The 11,012-nt window shown below is 38.7% G+C and overlaps 1 long non-coding RNA gene across 1 annotated transcript; it reads right to left on the bottom strand.

Annotated features, from left to right (window-relative positions):
• Positions 1-912: 912 nt before the first annotated feature.
• LOC143700885 (uncharacterized) lies at positions 913-4,189 on the bottom strand. The gene is made up of 2 exons (XR_013189663.1): positions 3,872-4,189; positions 913-1,900 (listed from the first exon to the last, which is right to left on the bottom strand). It is a non-coding gene; the product is annotated as an uncharacterized LOC143700885 (long non-coding RNA).
• Positions 4,190-11,012: the final 6,823 nt, after the last annotated feature.

The raw sequence follows: 11,012 nt of genomic DNA, 5'->3' as shown, positions 1-11,012 counted from the left end.
AAGTAGTTTTATTCATTTATTTATGACATTGTGTATGTGGATAATGTTTGTGTTGTGGATTATGTGTCAATATTCCTGTACTGTACAACAAATTGCCTCTCTGGGACATTAAAGTTTTCTAAGTAAGTCTAAGTCCTCTTTCTCATCTTACATCCCTTATATTTACACATCACTTTCTTTCTGGTTATTTCATGTGACTTTACATCCATCCTGTAACTTCAAAAAATTGAGTAAACCTGTTGCCTTAAAATTATGAAGTAAATAAACTTCAGAAATGTGGAATTGTCAAGTTCTGTCACGACACGCACACAAACAGGATCCAAGCGCAGTTTTAATGGTGATCCGTAATCGTAAAACATCCAGGCAAAGGTTCAACATCCATACAAAGGCCGTCCAAAACAAGAAACAAACAGGAACAGGTCTCCGAAGTGCAGTTTACATTAAACAAGGATTTCATGATAGAGAATGAAACAGACAGGGTATAAATAGGCAAATACAAACAGTGTGAGTGGGAACAGTGAGTGCAATGAACAGTAAGGATGATGGGAAATGCAGTTCCTGATGAGGTGGTGACGGGAAGAGACCTCTAGTGGACACCCAGCGAACACCAACCAGACACTGTGACAAGTTCACATAACTTATTGATTTACATAATCATTTGAAGGCAACGTGTTTGCTAATTGTTTTTAAGTACAAGTGAACTGAACACTTTTTACAGTATTATCTATTGTGTGAAAGGAACAAATGTGGCCACAAAGTCATGCTGGTCACAAAAACAAACAAAAAAAGCAATCACAGGAACTCATTGTTGGATTACTTCCTGAACAACCCAACCCATTTCCACTAATATACTTTGACCAGAATACAGTGTTGTCGTCTAGAGTAAATGAAGAGTGCATGATCATGATGTCGTTAAAAAAAATGAAAATCTTTATTAGAAAATGAGAATATCACTACAAATGTAGATTTGAAACAAAACTAAAATTTCAATATCACCATGTTATACAAGCTTGTTGATAAACAAATGAACAATAAAGTCACACTCATGGCAAATATGATGATGTAATGGCCAAATGACGTCTGATTGGCCCAGACAAAATGGAAGATGTGTGGCAGAAAGTTTTAATGCAAATCGACTCTTGTTTAAATCCCTTTTCCATCACATATCAGATCGGAAAGGCATTTATTTTCAATAAAAATTAAGAATATTCGAAAAGTGGAAATAAAGTGTCTAACGTCTGTTTAATAATAAAGTGTTTATCAGTGTAGGGGGGCTTTATTGTCCCAACAAAGTGGCATCCATTTAATAATTTTAATAAATGTAATCATTTGCACACTATGTTATTATTGCATACCGTTTAATGTACAATAACACTGAGGTGCAACTATCTGCCACTTTTTAAGCATCTAATAACTATTTATACTTATTGCAAAGAAAATAATGTTGTTTTTACACTGTGTAAATAGCATTTATCGCTGAGAAAATGTGCTATTTTCACTTAGTGCAAATATCAGCTGCCAATAAAAAACATAAAATGACAAATTAATTATAATAAAATGATTAAATGGCTAAATGAACAAATTATGTAAATCGAATAATAATAATAATAATAATATGAATAAATTATAAATCTAATGACAGCTACATAAATGATTAATGATTATAAATGATTATGAAATGAAATATAAAACAAAGTGTTAGGGAATTTAGAGTTAAAGACAAGGACCAGATATGATTAATGAAGACCAGGAGCAGAAGTGCAGTCAATTTAAGACAAGAGTCAGAATTATAATAAATTGAAGATTTATTTTACTGAAGACAGTTTGCAGTTTCATCAGACAGAAATCAGCTTCAAGACTCACGAGGAGTTCGTAGGCCGGCCCGTTCCAGAATACACTCCTTCAAAAGACAAGAAAACAACACCAATGTATGCTTGCTTTCTTAAAGTAAAACACAGGCTGATATTGAAAACCCTTCGATCCTTCAGAGAAACACTGAAATGATGCAGGACTCGTCAAGCATTCGTCTTAACAAGCTCTCTGTGTGGAAGATGAAGCTCAAACTAATCAACTGCTATTATATGTATTATTTTATGTCTATCATTAAAGAGTAAACATGCATGAAAATATGCATGTGAATAGAACCATAGATGATGAATTACAGCTTTCACATGCACACGTTTACTCGTGTTATATAGGACTGAACTCTTTGTTTTAGTATTAGTGTTCTTGAAGGAGCGTTTGGTTTAACTTCATCTTTGTTAATGCATATTTACTGTAGATCTGGCTAATGTGGCCGGTTACTCGCGCGTTAAAAGACTGTTTGAAGACTTTTAAAAGGGAAGCAACAAACAGAAAACTGTGCTACACTTAACTCACATTTGTCTGATTGACTATTTTTATGACTATTATGACAATTTATTTATTGGTTTAAATTAATAAACCATCCCTCCCCCCTCTATGCCGTTACTAGAGATGCACGGATCAATCTATCACTATTTTCTCTCAGTGTAAATAGAATTTATTGGTTTTTTATTTTTTTTGTGCAAATAGCCGCTGCCAGATTATTACAGTGCTGATATCTTTGATCTTCAAAATATCTGATGATTAATAAAATGAAGCCCATTGTTGCTTCCGTTGACGTGAACTCAGTTGAACGTGCAAAAATTTGACCAAATTATGGAATATTTTGTTAAAGCTGTCAAGTTATGTTTCAAGTATGTTCCTTTGTGTTTTATATAATAACCTCTAGGAGGAAGGAGAGAGCGGCACAACCTGACACTTTTGGACTTTCTCAGTTTGTGTAAATTCACTTAGGGTTTTAGGAGTATTTTTTTACCCCACATTAATTTCACACGTCTAGTACAAATATGTGGTTCTGTTTCATTAATACAGGTTTATACTTTTGTCTTGATTTACCCTGAAAGAAGGTAATAAGTGAAATGTGACAACATGACCCATAGGTGGGGTATATTGTAACATAACCATATGACAGATTAAAATGTTACCTGATCTAGTAAAAAAAATATATAAAGACAAACTAAAATATTTTCTCAATAAAATAGCCTACATAAACTTTTTTCATATAAAATTTGCCTAATGGCAATTTTAATAATTCAAAATAAAGTAATTTTTGAGTTTGACAACAAACACAACATTGACTCTCAGTCTTTATTTATCTTTTCTAATGGTTTCTCAATAGAATTCATAAAAGTGTAGAATAGAATAGCATAGTTCTTGGGGCTCATTGTAACGCAGTGTGACAACATGCCCCGCCTGCGCAACTGGGATTTAAACCCGACTAGTGTCTTCTGCTGGTTAGATCAGCATTAAAGTACTATCTCAACTGTTATATAAACGCTAAATAAATGTTCAGTGATATCTTCCAAAGATTTTTTTTAATTTGGCGCAATTTTTTTCTCTCTCTAGGCTATAGTGTTGATATGGCAACTAGTAAATAAATCTACACTAAGTTTAGTCATGCTAGCATGAGCGGAAGGTTTCAAATATAGGATTATGTTTTCCTTGATTGTTTTCCCTGAAGAGATATATCCTAGTCTACCACTACGTTGTTGTTGTATTTGTTGTTGTTGAAAATGAAAGTAAAATAGTCACGCGCACGTTCGTTGCGTTTTACCTGAAATGCGAGTTCCATGTTTTCATTCAAATCAACACATCAATGATTTATCTCTCATCCAATGCTATTTTTTATTATTACTTGACTCACCCGATCCGCGGATCGTATCAGAAATGAAACAGTGCCAACAAACTCCAGTCTCCGCTTATTCACAAAACTACACACAACATGCACTTTCTTTTTTTTAAATAAAAACTTGTATTTATTTTGTTTTGTTTGTTTTGTTTTGTTTACCTCATATCTTTGGCAGCCCTTTATTGTTGTCTTTTCTAAGTCTTCTGTTTTCTAATTCAAGGTCTTGTATTCTTGCTCTCAGATCTTCAATTTCTTCAACGTTGTCATGAAACTCCTCGAGCTGATCTGGAAACCTGTCACAGAATCTTTGCAAATCCTCCAGACTTCCAGAGACATTGATCACATCCCGAATCTGCTGGTGAACATGTCTGATACTCCACTGAGCGAAGACGTTTTGCTGTCCATCTCTGAACAGTCTCATCCACCGGAGGCCATCAGTGGGTCTGAAGAGCAGAACATGCAGACGGTCTCGTCTATAAACCCTGAAGAGAACATCTGGATGTTCGTTCAGCTGGATGTTTCTGTGTCTCCTTTGTTCCATTTCAGTCATGCTTCTAACATTTAGTCCTTCATACATGTCTCTGACAGCTGCCATTTCTGCTTTTCCCTTACGACATTTGTTCTTCTCCATTACAAGACAGATTCTTTTACAATTTGACAAGATGAAGGGAAGAAGGCAGGAATTTGCTCAGCGGAAACACAGCACAGATTTGCCAAGATGAAAATGAATCCACATGTTCATGTTTTCCAGAAGGGTTTAGTCACGTGACTAACAAAATCTCAGTTCTCAGTGAACAAACCTCAAAACACAAAGTTTAAAGTGTCAATCAATCAGATTCTGTGTATGTAGTGACATAATATTTAAATACAAAGATGTGTTTAGACAGGACAACAGTGAGGAGAAAGGAAGAACAGAGAGATGGAGGGAGGGATCAGGAGAAACTAAAAAGAGGAAATGGACAAAATGAATCACGTTTGAGTTCATGTCATTTATAAACAACACAAAGACAAACAGGCAGTTTTAACTTAAAAAGAACCCACATTCATTCCAATACATTCATATTACTTACATTAGGTCACATGTGCTTTTTGTTCAAGTTTATAAAATTCTAGCTTTTTATTCTGGCATTTATCCATCACTAAAAGTTCATTAAAATGTGAGGTTGAAATAAATGATGAGCAAAGGATCAAAACGCAGCAGTTTATGTTTTATTTTAAAAATGATCTCAGGAACAGAAAACAATAACAGAACAATATATATATTGTTAAAGTTTGTAATGTGTGCCCTCATACTGCTCATGTGACCTCCATAAATGGATATATGCAAATAAAAGAGGTTCCAACAGAATACCGAGTGATGTATGTGTGTTTTTCCTCCACATAGTTTATTAAAATTAACCTGTTATCATTCACGAAACAGGTTATGGGCCCAGGAGAGAAGCAGGTACTGTAACCAATGGAGTGGATGTATTTTGACGGAGATGAAAAGAACTATGAACTTTGGGAGAAAAAAATTCTATGTCACCTGTGTTTGCTATGTTTGCTAGGCCTAAAGGACACAATGTTATCAGAGCCTCACTAAAGAGTAACGGATCACGTGCGCTCCACTGACTTCACTCCTATTGGTTGTCGCTCCCGAAAATTGCTCTTCATTTGCATAAAGTTGAACAGATCTCAACTTTGTTGCGTCGCTGGACACGCCCCATCCAGTAGTCGACGGTCACTGTCGCTCGTGTCACCGTGTTTTTTCGTATTCGTCATTCGGTGGCTCTGAATTGTCAAAAAAATATTCCAAATGCTTGATACGGATCCGAAAACCGCAGAAAATCGAACCCGATCCAAATTTTTTTTATGACGGACGAAAGTTTTGGAGGCAGTGTGTAAGCGTGATTGCATAACGTGAGGTCATATTTATTTTTTAACGTGCAAAAATTTGGACGCGAATTTCGACTCAGTGTGCAAGGACCTTTAAGCCGGGTTCACATTTTGCGATTTTGGCCACGATACGGCCGTCTGAGACAAATTTTGCAAATCCTAAAAGAATCCTCTGATCCTTGGTTAAAATCTGAAGTTTTTGATCGTTAGTTTGACATGTTCACCGACAGCTGATTAATGACGGTTGCGATCAAATTTGACCTCTGGCAGTGTCAGAAGATTTGACTCTCAGTCCTGCAGTGATTCTCCTAACCACGACCATCAAATTGTCTTGGTTTTTCAAGACAGGCCATGATCAAAATTAATGTTAGAGATTTCTTTGTAGCCACCATTTCAATCCCACGTGTAACGGAGCGTGTCATTGAGTGATGATGTAAAACTCCGGACAAGTTTTCTGTGTGTCCGTTTTTAACGCGTCTTGACTGTCGTACAGTCTGACATTAATGACAACTGAAATCTTACAGCGTGACATACACGTTCGTTCGTACAGTCACTGCACACTGCAGACTCTGACATTACATGCTATAACGAGGTGAGGATGAGATTTGCTGAATATATGTGACCAGTCACGGAAACTAGGGACACAAGTCGGTTCTGGGGCATTTTGAGTTATTCATAGATTCTGAGAGTGTAATATCCAAGCTTTCCAACGATGTGTAACATGTGGAAATCTGATAATATGTGACCAGTCACGGAAACTAGGGACACAAGTCGGTTCTGGGGCATTTTGAGTTATTCATAGATTCTGAGAGTGTAATATCCAAGCTTTCCAACGATGTGTAACATGTGGAAATCTGATAATATTTGGAGAAGTTGTGGCCATTTTAAAGTAGGCACTTAAAAAAGCTCAAAGAGGAGAAAACGAGCTAAAGATTGTGCAGTTCTCACCTGTCTCTGCTGCTGGGGGTGACAATAGGGCTCATTTACATCTCATTTAGATAAGCCATACCCCCTGTAAAGCTCCTCCATGTGCTTTACAGCTTTTTTTACACTTCGAATGAGTGCACTTCTGCCGCACTAGGCGAAAAACAATTGTGCTGCCCCTCTATTTGCAACGTACCAGCAACAACACACAAAGACCAATAATGCCATATAGCCTGCATATAACGCGAAACCAGCAACAACACATAAAGACCAATATGCCATATACATATAACGCAAAACCAGCAACAACACACAAAGACCAATATGCCATATAGCCTGCATATAACGCAAAACCAGCAACAACACACAAAGGCCAATATGCCATATACATACAGTATAACGCAAAACCAGCAACAACACACAAAGACCAATATGCCATATACATATAACGCAAAACCAACAACAACAAACAAAGACCAATAAGCCATAGGCCTACATATCTATAGCGCAAATAGTACGCAACGCTCGTGTGCCCAAAATGTCAACAATATTAAAGTTTATGTAGGAGGCAAATGCCTGCTGGCATTTTTCTTTAAGCAGTCATTTCTGCAATTTTCCAAATAATCACATTTCACCTCCTCAAATTACTGTTGCAAATCTCTTTACACCACTTTCTTATGTGCGTATACACACACAAATGAAATGTCCGCAAGCACATTATATCATCAGCAGGTTCAGCATCTTAAATAACGACTAAAGAGCAAATGAAGCTTAACTTACATTTCAGAAACACGCACGGCAGGCCTTCATCGCAGCAGCAAAAGGTCTTAACTGCATCCTCTATTTCGTTTCTCCGTCACATATGAAACAGCCAGCCACCGCTGTCAGCGAGCCGAGCCGCCGTATTGAAGCACTGAGGGCGAGCGCGCTGCGCCCATACCTCCGGTTCAGTTTCCCGAGCCCACGAAGTGCGGCGAAAACATTTTCGGTGTAACTGCCAGACGGTTCATCTCGTCTGCGACAATCTTTGCGGTATCCATCTTCATTGAATTTTGATATCAGATAGAGCCGGCCAGAGCACAGCATAATAAGTAGCCATGTGGTTGACTTGGAGGGCGGGGGCAAAAGCGCCGGGTTATTCAGTATGGAAATACACACAGACAATGACACGCCACGCCCCTACTGCATGCTAGAATCTCCGAAAACAAGCCGATTTCAACCTCAAAATGTAAGCTTTTAAATATACCAATACTGCTATCTCAAACATGGAGAGGCTTCTTCGTGATTTCAATTAACAGATTCTCCAAAAAATTGAAAATCACCAATTTTGAAAAAAAACTCTTCTTTCTCATTTTGCTCGAAAGTTGTGCTGCCGACTTGTGTCCCTGGTTTCTGTGACGGGTCACATATATATACACCTCTTATCATTGATTGCTGAGTGCTCTCCAGTTGTGTTAATTATCTGAACGTGCTCCTCCCGAACAACGACAAACACAATTTGTCTTTACAGTGAGTGACTGCCAATTCTACACTGTGCAACGAAAGGGACTAATGTTGACACTGGTGCGACATCCCACATTATTATGGACATTGAAAAAATCAAAAAGTTTGATGACAAATTCCAGCTGGAGAAACACTACATTGAGTTGGCTGACGGGACCAGAGCGAGTGGAGTGGCGCTGAAAAGAGGAGATGCGGAGGTGTGTTTGATTGTCAACGAGGGACAACAGGTGAAGGCGATGCTGAGGAGCGCATTGTACATCCCATCGCACCCGCAGGACATCTTCTCTGTTAAAGCTGCAACAAAGAATTGTAAGACTTGAGAAATTAGAAAATGCCGGGCAGGAACGACCACTCCCTGAGAAGACAAAGGACCTTTCTGGAAATTAACATTTGAACTCTCTCTTGTGAGCATCACCATTCGAGACGCAAGTCTCACCTAAGCAATCCTGATCTACATCTTTTTCCCTTGACCCCCAGTTCCCCCGTTCCCTCTCTCTCTCATGCTGAGATCACCTGAAATTCACCCAAAAATCTATATGGTTTAATGTGAACAATTATCATACAGTATTTTACATGTTTGGTATCATTTGAAATGTCTCAGTGCGACTGTTACAAATGTCTCATTCCCAAAGAGGTAAACCAAAAGGTAATAAAGTTTTAATAAAGAGTTTTAGGGATAACTTGTACTCAAAGGAGGATGTGTCTTCCAGGCAAATGGCATTCTTCTCCCAAAAGGCGTAAACTCTGAATGCAAATTCCCATTGTTAGCAAATGTTTCCATGTGAAAGAAGTTTCTGTCTATATAATGAAATGCAACAAGAGGCTCGGGGCGATTCTGTAACCCAGACCAGCCGGTGATGCTGAGTGTATGCAAAACACTTTGCATCATGTATTTTATAATGTCAGTTTCACATCTTCTCTCTTTATTCCAGAGCATTTGATGTTAGTATCTATTATCTTTGGACTGATTATGAAATTGGCATGATACATTTATATGGCATAATAAATTGTAAACATTTGATTTTATTCCAATCGACTCTGCCATTATTTTCAGTAAAGAGTTAAAAAGAATGGTCAAACATTCGCTCATATTTAATGTTGCACAGATATCATTAAAACCTTTTCATTTATGGACTCAGATGAAATAACGAGGTAATACATATGAAAAAATGTATTTAATTTAATCAAATTACTTTGCCACGAGGAAAGACAGTAACGCTCAGAGACCTTCACCCGCTGATCGGATGCCTCCATTGGGCCGATGTAGTCGGGCTTACAGAATGAATCTTCGATCAACTTCCAATAAGGACGTGATGAACTCATTCACAAGAGCGGTACTAAATTTCACATTCAAGAATACAACAGACTGTCCTATCTGAACACTGTCAACGAGGACAATGTTAGTTGTAATGGATAACATTCAAACCTGGCATGAGATCCTTGGCCACTGCATTTATGAGGATGTTTCCAAATTGCAGGATGTAGTTGAGGGAATGAAAATCAAAGGAAAGATTGATCAATTTAAGCTAAACTGTGAGGTTTGCACACAAGGTAAATTTGTTCACAGTAGAAACAGGGAACCTGATACACGACCTTAGGCTGCACTTGAACTAGTGCACACAGATCTAGCTGGTGCTATTGACCCAGTAGCTAAAGACGGTTTCAAGTATGCGCTGGCATTTACTGATGACTAATCAGGTTCAGTGTTTGTGTATTTTCTAAAAGCTAAGAGTGACACTGTGAAAGCTACTGAAAAGTTACTGTAGATCAGACAATGGCACAGAATTTATTGGTTCTGTTTTTGGTTCTGTATGTTACACATACAAGCAGGACAAAAAGAAATGAGATGCACGTTGTGAAAAAGGAATGTGTGAAACAGTATGACAAAAACAGCCCTGCATACCCGGTCTATTAACCAGACATGAAAAGTTCTCAAGCACAGGCTTGTGAGATTTGTAACTAAATGTGTTACTGAACACCAGACACAGACTGACATTTCAATGTCAGATGATGATTTCCATGGGGAAAGATATGTATCCTCCCAGTCAAAAGAAAATGTGACTGATCAGACCCCAGAAAAGACTCATAAACCTCAAAATGAGACTAAAAGTCAGGGTGGTGCTCAGACAGAGGTAATTGATCACAGTACACGTTACCCAAGAGAACCAGAAGAGCTCCATATCTGTCTGATTATGTTTCTGATGTTGAATGTGATGACCATATTCTGACCAATGTGGACTTCTGTTACAGAGTGTGTGACACACCACAAACATTCAAAGATGCTATGAGTTCAAGTGAGTCACAGATGTGGGCTAGGGCCGTGAAAGATGAAATGGATTCCTTTAAAGCTGCAGTAGGGAGTTTTGAGAAAATGTTGACTTAGCCTGAAAATTTGAACAAGCACAACTTACAGGTCCAACCCCCTTGCTCTGTGCTGCGCTACAGCCCTCCCTCCACAGCTCCTCCCTCCACAGCTCCTCCCTCCACAGCTCCTCCCTCCACAGCTCCTCCCTCCACAGCTCCTCCCCCCACAGCTCCTCCCTCCACAGCTCCTCCCCCCACAGCTCCTCCCTCCACAGCTCCTCCCTCCACAGCTCCTCCCTCCACAGCTCCTCCCTCCACAGCTCCTCCCTCCACAGCTCCTCCCTCCACAGCTCCTCCCCCACAGCCCCTCCCTCCACAGCTCCTCCCCCACAGCTCCTCCCTCCACAGCTCCTCCCCCACAGCGGAGCCTGCCGTGAACGCGCAGGCTAGTAAGCAGGACCACCGATGACGGCGGATTATAAACAGTTATGGAACATTCACTAATAGGGACGAAACATCAACAATATGCTTTACATTGACTATGGCCTGCCCATACTTTGACTACAAACTTGGTCCTCAAATCATTATGTATTTTGCAATACATGTAACTTTATAACTTTGCACTCTTTAAGTTATAAATAGCTAACGTTAAAGGATTAGTTCACTTTTAAAAAAACTTGCTGATAATTTACTA

The sequence above is a fragment of the Siphateles boraxobius genome, unplaced genomic scaffold (genome assembly GCF_051911475.1).
Source record: "Siphateles boraxobius isolate OS27281-9 unplaced genomic scaffold, OSU_SipBor_1 32, whole genome shotgun sequence".
Taxonomy (NCBI): Eukaryota; Metazoa; Chordata; class Actinopteri; order Cypriniformes; family Leuciscidae; genus Siphateles; species Siphateles boraxobius.
This window is presented reverse-complemented; position numbering and strand designations above follow the sequence as displayed.